Source organism: Bufo gargarizans, chromosome 4 (assembly GCF_014858855.1).
Source record: "Bufo gargarizans isolate SCDJY-AF-19 chromosome 4, ASM1485885v1, whole genome shotgun sequence".
NCBI classification, from domain to species: domain Eukaryota; kingdom Metazoa; phylum Chordata; class Amphibia; order Anura; family Bufonidae; genus Bufo; species Bufo gargarizans.
In genome coordinates this window covers 335,871,124-335,889,571 of record NC_058083.1, presented here as the reverse complement: position 1 = coordinate 335,889,571, position 18,448 = coordinate 335,871,124, and the positions used below count along the sequence as shown (strand labels likewise).

The 18,448-nt window shown below is 43.8% G+C and overlaps 1 protein-coding gene across 4 annotated transcripts in view; it reads right to left on the bottom strand.

Annotated features, from left to right (window-relative positions):
* HIVEP2 (HIVEP zinc finger 2) overlaps positions 1–18,448 on the bottom strand; it is a 257,470-nt gene that overhangs the window by 90,462 nt on the left and 148,560 nt on the right. For all 4 annotated transcript variants that reach the window (XM_044291698.1, XM_044291697.1, XM_044291696.1 and 1 more), the window contains one exon: positions 12,757–12,841. The gene's annotated coding sequence lies outside the window, so the exon portion shown is untranslated. The remainder of the gene's footprint in view (positions 1–12,756; positions 12,842–18,448) is intronic.

Genomic DNA, 18,448 nt, shown 5'->3' with positions numbered 1-18,448 from the left:
TTATACTGCTTTATAAATTAGCGCGGCACCCGCCAACTTTTCTTCTATTTTGTATTAAGGATTTTGAACCTATCCCACTAAGGGTACCGCAGCTGACTGTTCATTAGTCCACACCCACCAATTTGTTTCTGTTTACCTTATAGAGCGGCCCCCACTGATGCCATGGCACTTTTTTCCAAAGACCCCCACCGTTCGTGCGCTGTTGGCACGGTTGATTTCAGTGCCTTATATTATAATGAGCCGACTCTGTTATACTAGGGGGAGACTCACAGTTTCGCTGGGGGCGGTTCTATTCTCCCTGGCTGTGCGCGCATCCAATTAGAGCGCATCGCTCTTAGCCAGGGAGAATGAGCTCCTCCCTGGCTAAGATCGGTGCTCTCTGATTGGAACGCGCTTCTCCATGGCTAAGGCTGGTTTCCCACGGGCGTTGCGGAAAAAGGTGCGGGTGCGTTGCAGGAACATGCAGAGATTTTTCCGCACGTGTGCAAAACATTGTAATGCGTTTTGCACGTGCGTGAGAAAAATCGGCATGTTTGGTACCCAAACCCGGATCGGGGTTGTGTAGATTGTATTATTTTCCCTTATAACATGGTTATAAGGGAAAATTATAGCATTCTGAATACAGTAAAATAGGGCTGGAGGGGTTAAAACATTTAAAAAAAAAATTAACTCACCTTAATCCACTGCAGAAAAAGGACCTTTGATGACGTCACTGCGCTCATCACATGGTCCATCACATGATCTTTTACCATGGTAAAAAGATCACGTGATGGACCATGCGATGACCGGAGTGAGATCAGCACAGGTCCTTTTCCTGTACACAGCACAGAAGACAGACAGAAGAGATGCCGGCTGCGCGAGCAAGTGGATTAAGGTGAGTTAAATTTTTATTTTTATTTTTTTAACCCCTCCAGCCCTATTTTACTTAGCATTCTGTATTCAGAATGCTATTATTTTCCCTTATAACCATGTTATAAGGGAAAATAATAATGATTGGGTCCCCATCCCGATCGTCTCCTAGCAACCGTGCGTGAAAATCGCACCGCATCCACACTTGCTTGCGGATGCTTGCGATTTTCACGCAACCCCATTCACTTCTATGGGGCCTGCGTTGCGTGAAAAATGCAGAATATAGAACATGCTGCGATTTTCACGCAATGCACAAGTGATGCTTGAAAATCACCGCTCATGTGAACAGCCCCATAGAAATGAATGGGTCCGGATTCAGTGCGGGTGCAATGTGTTCCCGTCACGCATTGCACCTGCTCGGAAATCTCGCTCGTGTGAAAGAGATGCGGTGCGCTCTGATTGGATGCGCTTTGACCGAAATCAACGGGGCCAACAGCGCACAAACGGGGGGGGGGAATCTTTGGAAGAAAAAAAAGTGCCATGGCATCAGTGGGGGCCGCCCTATAAGACCATAACTTGACTAGGGCTAAACTGATGAAAGGTCCTCTTTAAATGTTAAATCTGACACTCTGGTATTATACAGCTATCCATTATAGTGGATCATGCGGATCCCTGTTACTAACTACCTAACTATGGGTGCTCACTTTTCAAGACAAAACCTTTATTAGATATAATATTGTACACGCTGTTGTTAGATACACCTGTGGCATATATGAGGTTTTCACAGCTCAATATGTTAATTTCACATAGTTTTTATGTGTAAACATCTGCTTGGATTGGGTTTTAGGTAGAAAAGTTTGTTTTCATGATCTTCTTTTCAAATAATTCCTGTTTGTCACAAGGTTACCTGAAGGTGGACATGACTGTAGACAACTCCAATCATGAGGTTTTCTGCTTTCAGGAAATACAGGTGAAACTCGAAAAATTAGAATTTTGTGCAAAGTTCATTTATTTGAGTAATGCATCTTAAAAGGTGAAACTAACATATGAGATAGACTCATTACATGCAAAGCAAGATATTTCAAGCCTTTATTTGTTATAATTTGGATGATTATGGCTTACAGCTTAGGCTACTTTCACACTAGCGTTTTGGTTTCCGTTTGTGAGATCCGTTCAGGGATCTCACAAGCGGTTCAACACGGATCAGTTTTTCCCTTAATGCATTCTGAATGGAAAATAATCAGTTCAGAATGCATCAGTTCCGCTTTGGAGCCGGACAATAAGATGCTGCTTGCAGCGTTTTGGTGTCCGTCTGACGAAACTGAGCCAAAACGGATCCGTCCTGACACACAATGTAAGTCAATGCTGATGGATCCGTTTTCACTGACACAATAGAAAACGGATTTGTCCCCATTGACTTTCAATGGTGTTCAAAACGGATACGTTTTGGCTATGTTAAAGATAATACAAACGGATCCGTTCTGAACAGATGCATGCGATTGTATTATTTGAACGGATGCGTTTGTGCAGATCCATGACGGATCCGCACCAAACGTGAGTGTGAAACTAGCCTTTTGAAAACCCTAAAATCACAATCTCAGGTACCCTTTGCTCAGGGGGTATGGATTAATTAGCGGACTAGAGTGGGACACTTTGAGCCTAGAATATTGGACCTTTTTTAAAATATTCAAATTTTAAGTTGCATTACTGAAATAAATTAACTTTTGCACGATATTCTAATTTTTCGAGTTTCACCTGTACATAGGCTTTGGGGATGCACTTGCTTTTCAAGGTCTGTAATTCCCGTATTTTATAGATTTTTTTGTAGAATTTTCACACTAGCATTGTGTGCTCCTGTCCGGCAATGCCGGATCCAGAGAGACCTGGCTGGTCTTACAATGTTAGTGTGAAACTAGCCTTAAACCAGGGTTTCTCAACTCCGGTCCTCGGGACCCACCTATTGGTCATGTTTTCAGGATTTCCTTAGTATTGAGCAGGTGATATAATTAGTGTCAATGCATCAGGACTTACCACAGGTATTCATTCTGTGGGATAGTCTCAAATCCAGACTGGTAGGTGGGTCCCGAGGACCGGAGTTGAGAAACCCTGCCTTAAACAGATCTTTGGTCTTTCCAGTTGTGGTGATTTCACAAAGATCTGTGCATGTAAATATAGGCCTAGGTGGTATGTGTGAAGTCTGCACGTTTAACTTTTTAGGAGATGTGGTGCACATAACGTTCTGCTCGGGCCACACTTACCCACTAATATCAATTTTTATGCCATTTTGATACAAAATGGTCTCGCTATCTGTGCATAAAGTGCTGAATAAAGTAGCATTTTGACAACATGCCTGGCATATACTTGCAGAAAATATATAGGTATGGGGGGCTAGTAGGATTTTTTATTTTGCTATTCATTTGTACAAGTCGATAGTGTTTCTTCCCAACAATCTGCTAGATCGTCGTCCAGTGTAAAGGGACCATTACAATCAAATTGATAAGAATTTATCTTAAATGAGAAAAGGCTACTGTAATGCAAGGCACCAACAAACAGACCAGTGATGAAAGCAAAAAGGTGTTTATTCACCAGAAACATAAACGTCCAGGACACTTGCTGGTAACAAGGAATAATAACAAAAAACCAGGCAAGGAGATTCCAGGAATAGTCCCAACCAGTGCTGAATGATGCTGTGCACTTGGCAGTCGAGTCACTCCAGATCTCGGGTCCGCTGTAAGGACAAAGTTCCTGGCAGTCTTCAGTCACTAGGAGTTGTGACCTATACCTGGTTGAGGGAAAATAACAGTGGGCACTGATCACCCTGAGAGACCTCCTTTTAAATGCCTGCTGACCAATCCCAGGGTGCCAAGTGTCCACTACCATAGGTGAACAAATTGCCCTGCACCTGAGTACAAGGCCTAAGGCATTCCCAAGTTGATTCACCCATGGCTGGCTCCCTAATCCACTTTGCTCTTGTGAGTCAGTATAATATGCGCCACTGGCCGACGAAGTGCATAAGAAGCGCGTACTCGCGACCGTGTATCCCTTTGCGAACCTGCCCTCGTGCGTACGCACGGACGCATGATTGACTCAGCGCGAGTATGCGAGCGCGTGGACCCAGATGCGGAAACGGAAGTCGCAGGAGACACCGGAGACAACCATGGCCGCGGCGTCTTGTCACTCGCCTGGCCACTCTGTCCCCGGGACTCCGACGGTCCTCCCCTCCGATGTCCACGCGAACGCATCTCCGCACTGGCTCGCAAAGGGGTCAGCGCTGGTGCATCAGAGACACGCATAACCTGTCCCGCAACTCCACGAGGACCCCTCTTGGTTCCCCTGGAGTGCAAAGCAGGTGAGGATCTTACATTACCCCCCCCTCGAGGAGGCGGCTCTGAAGACTCCAAGCAAGCTTTCCCCGGATTATCCCGGTGAAAGGCTGCCACCAACTCATCCGCATGCACCTGGCGAGCAGGTATCCAACATCTCTCCTCTGGACCAAAACCCTTCCAGTCCACCAAGTATTGAAGAGACCTTTGGACAAAACGAGAGTCCAAAATTCTGTTCACTTCGAACTCCGGTACCCCTTGGACCTCCAGCGGGGATGGGGTCTGAATGAAGGGAGCGGAGTCGGCTGCCGATTTGAGAAGTGAAACATGAAAGGTGTTCACTCCTCGGATCGACGGTGGAAGAGCAACCTTGTACGTAACTCGGTTGATCTTTTGTGTCACTGGGTATGGGCCAATGAATCGAGGACCCAACTTGGAAGATGGCTGACGCAGCGGAATGTTCCGGGTGGAGACCCACACCTGATCTCCCACCTTAAACTTTTGCTCTACGGTGCGATGACGATCAGCAAATTTCTTCTGTTGCGCCACCGCACTGCAGAGATTCCGCTGGGCCGACGACCAAATGGGACGTCTATCCTTGGATAGTGGAGGGTCCGGCCAAAGAAGAGAGTCTTGGATCCCTGCCCCCCACACACCTGAACGGAGACATCTTAGTGGAAGCATGCTCAGAGTTATTATAAGCCACCTCCGCAAAGGGTAGATACGCTGCCCATTCCTCCTGGCAGTCTGACACGAAGCACCGGAGATATTGCTCCAGGGTCTGGTTAGTCCTTTCCGTCTGACCGTTGGTCTCTGGGTGAAAACCAGAAGAAAAAGACAAATTAATACCCAATCGGGAGCAGAAAGAACGCCAGAAGCGGGAGATGAATTGCACTCCTCTGTCTGAAACAATGTCATCCGGCGCTCCGTGTAATCGAAAGACATGATTCAAGAACAGATCTGCCAATTCTCTGGCCGAGGGCAATCCAGGGAGTGGGATAAAATGGGCCATTTTACTAAAACGGTCCACCACTACCCAGATTACCGTACTTCCAGAGGACCTTGGCAAATCTGTGATGAAATCTATGGAAATGTGAGTCCATGGAGCCTGGGGAATAGGCAGTGGGAGTAAAGTCCCAGAAGGGGCAGACCGGGACGGTTTACATCTGGCGCAAACAGTACATGCCTGGATATAGGCCTTAACATCCACGGACATGTTGGGCCACCACACGTGACGTTTAACAAGGGCAAGTGTTTTTTTAACACCCAAATGCCCGGCAGACTTTGAGTCATGAAGCTGTCGGATGACCTCCAATCGAAGGTTAATGGGTACGAACCATCGACCCTCGGGTTTGTCAGGTGGACTCTCTGCCTGTGAGGGCTCAAGAAGAGAGGACAAGTCCTCCATACTTCTGCGGCCCCCAGGGCAGCAAGAAAACATTTAGTTGGGAGAATGGTTTCTGGCTCAGAGTCCAGGACGGAAGCAGCCTCAGGGAAGCAGCGGGACAGGGCATCTGCCTTCACGTTTTTGGAACCTGGTTTATAAGTGAGGCGGAAATTGAAGCGGGTGAAAAACAATGCCCACCTGGCTTGTCAGGAGTTGAAGTCTTTTGGCACTCTCTAGATACTCCAAATTTTTGTGGTCAGTGTAAACCGTGATGGGATGTTCTGCACCCTCTAGCCAATGTCTCCACTCTTGAAAAGCCAATCTTACTCCCAGAAGCTCTCTATTGCCGATATCATAATTACACTCGGCTGGAGAGAGCTTCCGAGAGAAGAAGGCACAGGGATGTAACCTCTCGGGGTCCCCAGAATACTGTGAGAGAACTGCCCCTACACCGACCTCTGAGGCATCGACCTCGAGAACAAAAGGTCTGGAGGTGTCTGGATGAGTAAGAATTGGTGCCGTGCAAAAGGCCTGTTTCAGCGTCTCAAAGGCTCTGACTGCCTCTCTCGTCCACTTAGAAGGATTAGCTCCCTTCTTAGTGAGGTTGGTGAGAGGTACTACTATCGCAGAAAAATTCTTAATAAACTTGCGGTAGAAGTTGTCAAAGCCTAAGAAACGCTGCAACCCCTTAAGATCCTTAGGTTGAGGCCAATCCAAGACAGCAGAAAGTTTGGATGGGTCCATAGCCAATCCCTTTTCTGAGATAATGTACCCCAGGAAAGGCAACTCCTTCACCTCAAACAGACACTTCTCAAGTTTGGCATAGAGGCGGTTCTCCCTCAGCTTCTGGAAAACCTGACACACGTGTCTCCGATGAGAGACCAGATCCGAAGAGTAGATTAGTATGTCATCTAAATAGACAACAACACATCTATCCAAGAAATCTCTGAGAACATCGTTGATGAACTCCTGGAAGACCGCGGGAGCATTACAGAGGCATCACGAGATACTCGTAATGCCCGTCTCTGGTATTAAATGCGGTCTTCCATTCGTCACCCTCTCTAATGCGAACTAAATTATAAGCACCCCTTAAATCGAGTTTGGTGAAGACTCGGGCCCCTGCCACCTGAGAAAACAGATCAATCAGAGGCAGTGGATACCGATTCTTCACCGTAATCCGATTAAAGGCACGATAATCGATGCAAGGTCTCAAGCCTCCATCCTTCTTCTCCACAAAGAAGAATCCAGCTCCAGCAGGGGAAGTGGATGGACGAATGAAATTCTTCTCAAGGTTCTCTTTAATATACTCCCGCTGAGCCTGAACCTCAGGCCCAGTGAGATTATAAAGATGCCCTCGTGGTGGCATGGTGCCTGGCAACAGGTCTATAGGACAATCATATGACCTGTGGGGAGGTAATACATCAGCCCCCTGAGGACTGAACACATCTCGGAAATTATGATACTGCTGTGGTAAAGTACTTAATACTTCCATGGAGGCTAGTGACAGGTCGGGACGAATGCACTTAGTAAGGCATTCCGTACTCCACTGACAGATAAGACCCGAACGCCAGTCCACTACTGGATTATGGAGCCTTAACCAAGGGAGACCCAAAATCACGGGAGTGGATGGCATGTCAAGGACAAAAAGGCTTAAGGTCTCCCGATGATCAGCCCCCACCGTTACCTGTATTCCCGGAGTCATCCACACTGCACGACCATCTTGAAGAGGGGAACCATCAATCGCGGTCACTGACATGGTGATTTTCGGCTGGATCAACGGGATGCCAAGTCGACGAACCAAGGTTGAGTCCACAAAATTCCCAGCGGCCCCAGAATCGATTAGTGCTGAAAACTCATGGACCTTGTCTTGCCACTGTAAGGATATGGATACCATCACCCGGCTTGGAGGAGGGATAATAGCACCTAGGGGGTTCTCCTCTATGCCCCCTAGGTTCATTCGTTTCCCGCCGGCAGGAGGGGACAGGTTTTAACGAGGTGTCCAGACTTTCCGCAAAATAGGCACAGGCCTTTCTGTTGGCGACGAGCTCGTTCTGCCTGTGTGAGATGGGAGGATCCAACCTCCATTGGCTCTTCGGCCGATTTTAGAGGCCCTGGATGTGGTCGAGAGGATGAAAACCGAGACGACCGTTCCACTCGCCTCTCACGGATTCGCCTGTCGGCATCGATTGCCTGAGAGATAGCCATTTCCAACGAGAAGGGGGTAGGCAAGGCCAAAAGAAGATCCCGGACCGCATCCGAAAGTCCCAAACGGAAGCGATGGCGTAGGGCTGCGTCGCCCCAGGTGGTGAAAGCTGCCCATCGCCTGAATTCTGCAGCGTATTCTTCAGCTGGGCGGCGGCCTTGTTGAATATGCTCAAGATTGGTCTCTGCGGTGCGAGTACGATCCGGGTCATCGTAAATCACAGCCATAGCCTCGAAGAAGGCATCCACTGACGAAAAAGCTGTATGGTCTTGAGGCAAGTTAAATGCCCAACGTTGGGGGTCTCCACGTAGCAGTGACATTACAATCCCAATTCTCTGCCTGAGAGTGCCAGAAGCCATCGGTCGTAACTGGAAATAAAGGAGACAGGAGTCCCTGAAGTTTAAGAACTCCTGTCGCTCTCCTGTGAAGGGGTCAGGCAGAGGGATCTTAGGTTCTGTTTGATGCCTTGCGATAGTGACGGGTAGTGCTGAGGCTCCCTGGATAAGCTGCTGAACCTCCTCCATCACAGTTGTCAGTTGCTCTTGGATTTGCGCTGCAGCGGCTGCTGGTATATTTGGGCGTCGTTGGAACAGCAGGTTAACGGCTCCCGTTAATTCATTCAGCTGCTGCTGGATCTTGTCCATGGCAACTGTTAGTTGGGCCCACTGTTCTGTAATGCAAGGCACCAACAAACAGACCAGTGATGAAAGCAAAAAGGTGTTTATTCACCAGAAACATAAACGTCCAGGACACTTGCTGGTAACAAGGAATAATAACAAAAAACCAGGCAAGGAGATTCCAGGAATAGTCCCAACCAGTGCTGAATGATGCTGTGCACTTGGCAGTCGAGTCACTCCAGATCTTGGGTCCGCTGTAAAGGACAAAGTTCCTGGCAGTCTTCAGTCACTAGGAGTTGTGACCTATACCTGGTTGAGGGAAAATAACAGTGGGCACTGATCACCCTGAGAGACCTCCTTTTAAATGCCTGCTGACCAATCCCAGGGTGCCAAGTGTCCACTACCATAGGTGAACAAATTGCCCTGCACCTGAGTACAAGGCCTAAGGCAATCACAAGTTGATTAACCCATGGCTGGCTCCCTAATCCACTTTGCTCTTGTGAGTCAGTATAATATGCGCCACTGGTCGACGAAGTGCATAAGAAGCGCGTACTCGCGAACCCGCCCTCGTGCGTACGCACGGACGCATGATTGACTCAGCGCGAGTATGCGAGCGCGTGGACCCAGATGCGGAAAAGGAAGTCGCAGGAGACACCGGAGACAACCCTGGCCGCGGCGTCTTGTCACTCGCCTGGCCACTCTGTCCCCGGGACTCCGACGGTCCTCCCCTCCGATGTCCACGCGAACGCATCTCCGCACTGGCTCGCAAAGGGGTCAGCGCTGGTGCATCAGAGACACGCATAACCTATCCCGCAACTCCACGAGGACCCCTCTTGGTTCCCCTGGAGTGCAAAGCAGGTGAGGATCTTACAGCTACATATTGAGTCACTAGAGCAGCTTGCTGATGGATTTGCTGAGGGGCAGAAAGAACAGTCTGCAGATGCAGTGAAACTCAAGGCTATAGAGGAAAAAATGTTGAAAGTTTTTAACAGAGACCAACCGAAAAAAAAATTTAACCCAAAATAAGTAGAATGCAAAAATCTTAAAAAGCTGCCCCAAACTTGTCCACAGCCTATAAGTTTAGTATTATTGCTTTAGTTTGTTATAATTTTACATTTATTTTTACAATTTGTCCCTCAAAATGTCACAAGCAATGGTTGGATGTAATTACTTTCAGAAGCTATAGTCACCTTTGACATGGAAAATTATTTTTACATTCATTAGTGGTTAACTTGAGTTAAAAAAAAAAAAAGTTGCACTGCAAAGTTTTAGCCATTCATCACTTCACTAATTTTCAGAACCCCTAATATTCAGTTTACAATCTGGTCCTAGTTTCAAACTTTTCTCATGTAGGGGTGACTCTTCAGTTTAAATTATGCTGAATCTGCCGTCTTCCCCGTGTAAACTGTCTTGTGTGTGCTTTCCCCACTGTCGACAGAATGAACGGCCTTATCCACACACATCTGCTGCCATCTCTAACACTAAGAGTATGGAGTGGGAGAGCAGAGAGAGTCATCAAAAGCAGGAAGGTGAACTACTTATACACATTGCAGAAGAAAAATCTGAGGAAATGATAATGAAGACTTTAAAACATTGAATAAGTTTGAAATTAGCAAATGAATAAAAAAAAATTATAATAATACATTAGAGTAGGTTTCTATAGCCTTCAACACTACATTCCCCCTATATCTGGGGCTGCCATATTGGGAACTATATCATGGTGTCATCACATGGACTTATAGATTTAGGTTTTGAATGTTTTTAGAAAATGGAGGAATTCATACAAGCAAACCATTTTTTATTATTATATGTAAACAGAATATAGAAGAATATTCAAGCACCCATCAGTTATTTCAGGTAATACCATCCTCTTCATACACATGGACCCTATAAAGTAGTACAAGCAATGTTCAAAGCATGAAAATATCTATAAAGCAGCCTGTTTGTGGTACTCAATGGTAGTTTAGATGCCAAGCCACAGCTCTTAGGTGACCATCAGGATATCGTTAGGGAAGGTCATAAACTGAATATTTTTAAAATGTTGTGTATTACTGTAATTTTTTTTAAATTATGAATGTCAAAATAAACCACAAAAGGTAAGAGGAAGCCTGTTCCTGTCAGCAGCTGGCACATCGTAAACTCCAAGGAAAGGTACAAGTACTGTAACCTTGCTTGTTTTAATAAGAACAAATCAAAGCCAGGGATTGAAGAGCAGTATGAATGGCCATGCTTTTTTTTTTTTGGAGTCAAGTTCAAAAATGATGAAAAGGTTCCAAGGAGAAGAGTTGAATGTTCAACATGTCTACCTTGTCTCTTCCACCACAAATCAAAGTCTATAAGAGGCGGATCAACTTCAAATTCCAACCTCAACATATTCCTACTGGAAGTCACCTGGTCCGAAATCCCAAAACAAGCAGTGAATGCCAGTCATGCTGGGCAATTCCACAGCTAAAGAATGATGATCATTATGGGCTTCAGCAAAATTGTCTTTCCTGCCTGTTTTATTAGGTAAAGTATAGGACCCTAGGTGAGGAGACAGAGTGTTCAGCTAGAGCAGAGCACAGGACTCAGGTACAAAATAAATCCCTTCCTGGCTCTTATTTCTATTACTTTGTGCCATTTTGGCAACCTGAAGATAAACTTCTGAGGTGTTAGAATCTCCTGTTTTCATTTTCTGTAGGATTGCTATGCTGGTGGTACTAAGTTTAAAATTCATGTCACATCCTCCTATTTCCTGCTCCCTACCTAGAGAAGGTGGAGACAAGTATCTGTTACTAATGGATAGCTGCAATCCAGCCACAGTGCCAGTAATACAGTATTTGCCAAAGGGATACATATATGAATACTGCCTGCATAAAACAGTTCATCACAAAACCACAATACAAGCATTGCATGAGAAGGTGCTATGCTTTTTTAATCATATATTTTTAGAGAATTTTCAATAAATAATGAAGTATTATTCTGCCAGGTTCTGCTCTTGCAAGTGCACAGTAGGTAGAGCTTTACCATTAAGTGCTCTACATTGAGAAGTCTCTCAGCCACCACTTCCTGCTCTGAGTGACAGCTGCAGTGATCTTCTGGTTGGACACTACAACTGAGAGGTCTACTCTGTTTATTAAAGGGGTTTTCTGGGCTCAGCAAACTAATTGCCTATCCTGAAGACAGACAGTCAATATCAGAATGTTGTGCCATCACTGAGGCCTCTTCATTGTTTACAAGCGACCATCTAACTTCATGCTATCTATTACTGTTGGTGGTGGGAGAGTACTGCAGCTTCATTCTATTCAAATAAATATGACAGAGCTACAGTATCCTGCATCATCGCTACTAAGTAGACATCATGCAAGTAGATAGCCCCAAGTAAACAATGAAGAAGCTGCTGCACTCATATGAGCACCACAGCCCCTTCAAACACACATCCCTCTAATTCTGCTAGGTTAAGTCATTAAACTAAAGGTCACACCAAGAATTACAGCCATAATACAGCCTTAAAGGGGTTGTCAAACTTCAGCAAATGGCATTTATAATGTAGAGAAAGTTAATACAAGGAACTTACTAATGTATTGTGATTGCCTCCTTTGCAGGCTTGATTTAGTCTTCCATCACATTTTACACTGCCCGCTTCCATGGTTATGACCACCCTGCAATTCAGCAGCGGTGGCCGTGCTTGCACACTATAGGAAAAACCGTGTGCCTATGGAGCTTTTTCCCACAGTGTGCAAGCAAGTCCACCACTGATGGATTGCAGGGTGGTCGTAACCATGGAAACGAGAAGAATATAACGTGATGGAAAAATGAATCACGCCAGCAAAGGAAGCAATATGGACAATCACAATAGTAATTTTCTGTACATGATAAATGTTACTTGATTAAGTGAAACAACCCTTAAAGAGGAGATACACCTAAGTGAAAATGATAAAAACTCAATTCACACTAGATTCAGAAATATATACACACACACACACACACACATACATACATATATACATACAAACACACATACCTTACAGAATTGGTACTATATGAATAAGCATATATCGGCAAAAACATCTCAGTATCATATACATCAAGTTTTTACTTTCATTTTTTAACTTGTACTATATACTTAAATGGTCATTAGTTACTGTATACACACATTTTCCGACACATCATGAAGGGAATCATAGGGGGAGATGTATCAAAACTGGTGCAATGGAAAAGTGGAATGGTTGCAGTTTTCATTTTGCATGGACCCTGGAAAATGAAAGAAGGAATCTAATTGGTTCCTATTGCCAACTACTTAACTTTTTATTTGCACCAGTGTTGACACATTTTCTCGCATAGTCTCCAGCAATGATCACCTATGTACCAATAGATATGGGCAGAGCAAAAAAGTACCTTATATTCTTGTAAGAGAATGGCTATTTCTTGAGTACACAAACAGTATGCTCTTGGTTTTCTGTTCACAAAGGCAAGTTGTAATCTACGGAGACAAAAAGCAAAATGTTAAATAACAAGGAATCTCTGTGCTAGATAGGAACAACCTTAATGGACACCTTTGGGGTAATTTGTTTATGATTGCATTTTACTCATTTTGGGCTAAAAATCATTTTTCAGCCTTTATTAAAAATGTTCATCCATCTCTGAGATACAAGTGTTAAAAATAAGCCTGTTTGAAGCCTGTCTCAGTCTGTTTTCTTTAAATACGGTCAGAAGACGGCTCATGTGAAGTTCTTACCTCTGATTTCCTGACTTCGCAAACACTCATTATAGCTCAAATTCTTGGCAAAATGATAAGAATATGGCTTACATAGGTTTATGAGGTCAGAAGATAAGAGATAAGAAATACATACGAGACCTTGGATGATGGGATTCAAAGCAAACAGACTGTGACAGCTTGCAGACATACTGATTTTTAACCCTTGTAACTCAGAAACGGCTGAACATTTTTAATAAAGAACAATTGAAAAAATGATTTTTAGCCCAAAATGAGTAAAATACAAATCATAAAAATTGCCCTTGACGGTGTACATAGCATTTAAATGTTAAGGAGATGAAATCCCAATGAGTTAAAATATGAAAGGAAATCCTATTTAAAAACAAGTTAATACAGTAATCTCTGTACAAATAATAAGTCTGAAGAAGGGGGTGCTCGTATCTTGGGTTGCAGGCCCATACATCCAAGTAGAAGAAGTGGATCGGCAATCACTTTTTGATGCTAATAAATCTTCACTTTATTGCCATAAACAGAATACATGCAGATGCGATGCGTTGGCGTTTCGGCTAAACAGCCTTTTTCAAACAAGCAGTATATTTTCAGTAATCTCTACTCCTGTACAGTACTTTTAATTCAAGATGAGAATAGGTGTCAAAGTTCAACAATATAATTTCTGGAAATGATCAGAAAATAATTTCTTTCCCCCTTTCTCCATGGAACTAAACAAAACACTGCAGGACTGGTATAGATTAAGATGTTGACTTCCAATGTGCCGATGCTTCATACAATAAGATACAGCAGAGATGTCAGGCTTTTTATTCCAAGTTTGTCAGATTTTTTTCAAAATGTTAATGTTATACATGAAGGTGTGGTAATCACCAGTCTCCAATGCTCAATGATCTTTACCATAAAAAAATACAAGTAGTAATAAAAGTAAAATGGCCATGTGTACTGTGAATACAGACTGCTACATTTAGTAAAGGAATATGCAAAGAGTATCTCTAAGGAAAAGAGAATCATCTCGCTATCTGTACAAGTCTGTTACTAACTTAATGCACATTGTACTTGTGTAAATTTATATTATGTAAGTATACCCCCCCCCCCACCTTAGGTGTAAAACGCCATGGAATTAATGGCACGTTCAAATAAGTAATAATAACATGACAATGGAAAATAGCCAAACCATTTGTCCTGGCCGTTTTCCCTTGACATGTTCCAAGGCTCATTAAAAAGACTGACTCACAGGGAGCCACTTCCATAAGGTGGCGCTAGTGAGATGGTTCTCCTTACCTGGGGGATACCTCTTTGCATATTTTTTTCCCATAGAGCACTGCCAATAAGTCTCCATACCATAGAGCACTGCCAATAAGTCTCCATACCATAGAGCACTGCCAATAAGTCTCCATACCATAGAGCACTGCCAATAAGTCTCCATACCATAGAGCACTGCCAGTAAGTCTCCATACCATAGAGCACTGCCAATAAGTCTCCATACCATAGAGCACTGCCAATAAGTCTCCATACCATAGAGCACTGCCAGTAAGTCTCCATACCATAGAGCACTGTCAATAAGTCTCCATACCATAGAGCACTGCCAATAAGTCTCCATACCATAGCGTACTGCCAATAAGTCTCCATACCATAGCGCACTGCCAATAAGTCTCCATACCATAGAGCACTGCCAGTAAGTCTCCATACCATAGAGCACTGCCAATAAGTCTCCATACCATAGAGCACTGTCAATAAGTCTCCATACCATAGAGCACTGCCAATAAGTCTCCATACCATAGAGCAATGTTTCCCAACCAGTGTGCCTCCAGCTGTTGCAAAACTACAACTCCCAGCATGCCCGGACAGTCTTTGGTTGTGCAGGCATGCTGGGAGTTGTAGTTTTGCAACAGCTGGAGGCACACTGGTTGGGACACACTGCCATAGAGCACTGCCAATAAGTCTCCATACCATAGAGCACTGCCAGTAAGTCTCCATACCATAGAGCACTGTCAATAAGTCTCCATACCATAGAGCACTGCCAATAAGTCTCCATACCATAGCGCACTGCCAATAAGTCTCCATACCATAGCGCACTGCCAATAAGTCTCCATACCATAGCGCACTGCCAATAAGTCTCCATACCATAGCGCACTGCCAATAAGTCTCCATACCATAGAGCACTGCCAATAAGTCTCCATACCATAGAGCACTGCCAATAAGTCTCCATACCATGGAGCACTGCTAAAAAGTTTCCATACATAGCTGGTCTCTTAAGCTATGAACATAACACCTTTAATGACAAGCAAAAGCAGGAGGAATGTACCCTTTAAGGATCCTGGCACTTTACAGACACCATTTGTGGGCCTTTTTTTCTGCTTAAATTCCCTTAATAATAATATCCTGCCACTGGAATTGTAATTCCAGCTATCTGAATGCCTGCTCAAAAATGCCAAGCTGGAAGAAGGACAATGTTGTAAGGGTTGGTCCCAACCTATAATGCTTAACATATGTTGTGTTATCGAAAATGAAAACAAGCAGCTATTGATAATGTTTTGCTAACCAGTACATGTAAACAGTGCTCCAAATCGGCATTTTAACATATAAGAAAACATATGCTTTGGCTGCAGACCCATACTGCCTTTGAAACATCACAAGACTTTCCAGGAAACTCATCTGGATTCAGTCTTCGCAGGACATTTCAGAAGTTTGGAATTATTACGAGGGATTTGTTTTTATCTTTACAATCCCAAAATGCGGGGAGATTCCTCCATCTATCTGCATTTTAGCTCTCCCCAGGCGGTCTGAAGAGCTCGGTGAAAAAGGAAAATAGCTACACATTCCAAATGTCCTGAACTCAGTCTTTTCCAATCTTATCTAGAGAATGTGCAGATTTTTAGCAAATTGCAGCAGAGGAGCCCAGTGTTGTAATCCATCCTTAGCAGCTGGCCAGAAAGCTAGAATACAGCTTGTTTTTTCTGGTAATTGTTTTCTTTTCTTAATAGCAAAATGTTATTTTCTCTTCATGTTGCCAAAAAATATGCTCCATATTTAAGGAAGTTCCAAAAGATCTATGATGCATTATCTCAAAATAGATTTTTTATTTACATATTCATCTCAATGAAAAACTTAAGCTGCCCATACGCATAACTGTTGGCCGAATCCACTCATTTTGCATGATGGATAGGTAGCTCTCTGTATTCTCTAGCACTGAGGACACCTTTAACTACAGTTCATGCACTTTGCATGTTGTTAATTGATAAAATAGACTATTAACACTTCTAATTCTGAAAGCATTCTTACTTTGCAGCATTTGTTCCACATGTGCCTTAAACCTTTGCACAGTGCTGTATATTGTTACGTTATCATTTTAGCAACTTTTCTTTGGCACTGTACTATTGTATATTAAAGGGAGTCTATCACCTAAAATGACCATTATAGAACACTAACCCCATGATCTGCATTATAGTCCCCAAATTGGAATGCTACTTACCGTATAGCTGTCCATCGCTTATTTTCGCAAAATAACACTTTTATTAGAATATGTTAATTAGGTTCTGAAGGTGCCCAGGGGCAGCGTTCAAGCAGCAGGTGCCCAGGCCTCTCGTCACTTTTCGTATGAAACTCCTCCCCTTTCACCCCTCTGGTGCGCCCTAGGTTCTTCAGAAATCCAGCGCTGTTCACAAGATTTGCCGTGCCTGCGCACTTCATTCCCCATTATGGGCAGAGGCACAAGGCCGGCTAGATGTACAGGCCGGCACATGCGCATTAAACACTGTTGTGCCTCTGCCCATAATGGGGAATGAAGTGCGCAGGTGCGGCGAATCTTGTTAATGGCGCTGGCGCTGGATTTCTGAAGAACCTAGGGTGGGCCAGAGGGGTGAAAGGGAAGGGGTTTCATATGAAAAGCGACGAGGGGCCCGGGCACCTTCAGAACCTAATTAACATATTTACTACAAGTGTTTTTTATTTTATTGAAAATAAGCGACGGACAGCTATACGTTAAGTAGCATTCCAATATGGGGACTATAATGCAGATCATGGGGTTAGTGTCCTATAATGGTCAGTTTAGGTGAAAGACTCCCTTTAAATCTTAAGAATGTCTCTGTTGCTCTCTGTATCCACAACTTCGAAGATTAAAAGTATTGCTTAGCTGTAGTAACCATTTGAATGCCAGTGTACTAGAAGTTGACCAACTTGAGACTACAGAGTGAAGTATGTACGTTAACATGTCAGAATCTTTTAGGCCATAAAAATGAGTGGTAGCAGTGTATTGTGTGGATATGTGGACTGGTTTGTTAGTTGTCTGAAAGGGGTTTCATTTTTTACAAATGTTTGTGAATGTCAATGGTCCCCATGTATATGCTTAATTTGTCTAAAGCATTTGAGAAGTAGGTGTTGCCGTAAACTTTTTTTTCTACTGTACTGAAAACTGTTGTAGTCGATGGCATGTATGCCACTCACTGTAAACGTGACTTGGATGTCACTAAAAGGGGTTACTTAACTTTCCAAACTCAATCTTACAGAAAACTTTCATAAAGGCTACAAATAACTTAAAGGGGTTGTCCAGTTTCAGGAGAAAACCAAACAACCCTTGGAATCAGCCAGCAATAAAGAACTGGCTTACCGTTCAGATCCCACGTTGCCAGTCTGGTTCTCCTAGCCAGTCTCTACTTACCTGGCAGCAGCAGTGATGTCACACTGACAACATATGACCACTGCTGCCAATCACTGTCCCCACCAGTGCAATGAAGAAGCCAGGGATTGGCTGCAACAGTTAGGTGTTGTTGATGTGACATCCACTGCTGCAGCCAAGTAAACATATCCCGGCCAGGAGAACCAGAGCGGCAGCATGGGATTTACTAGGTAAGTACTCACTAGTTGTTTACTTCAGGCTGATCCCAAGGGTTGTTTTGTTTTCTCCTAAAACTGGACAACCCCTTGAAATCTTTGTAGTCTTATATGAAAGTTTTCTGTAAGTGTGGAAAGTTGAGTACTGTGTATCAATCAGATCAAGCTGCTGCAAAGAGCAGTTTTTAACATACATCTCCTAAATGTGTGTGTGTATATATATATATATATATATATATATATATATAGTTCAAAGAAAGCAGGACTGCACTCCAAGTAAAAGTGAAAAAATCAGTGGAGCTTTATTCACCCATAACTTTGGCAACTTTGCGACGTTTCGGCTCACAAGAGCCTTCTTCCAGCATAGAAACAGTGAAAATGGTAACATATAAAGGCAAGTCTCAAGTGACTGGCCAATCATACTGTGATTACAATCATGATTAAATTAAATACATGTGGTACATATAAATAAAGTGCATGTGCATATAGTGACTAATAAGCAAGAGATCGGTATCACAAGAACACAATCCCCGT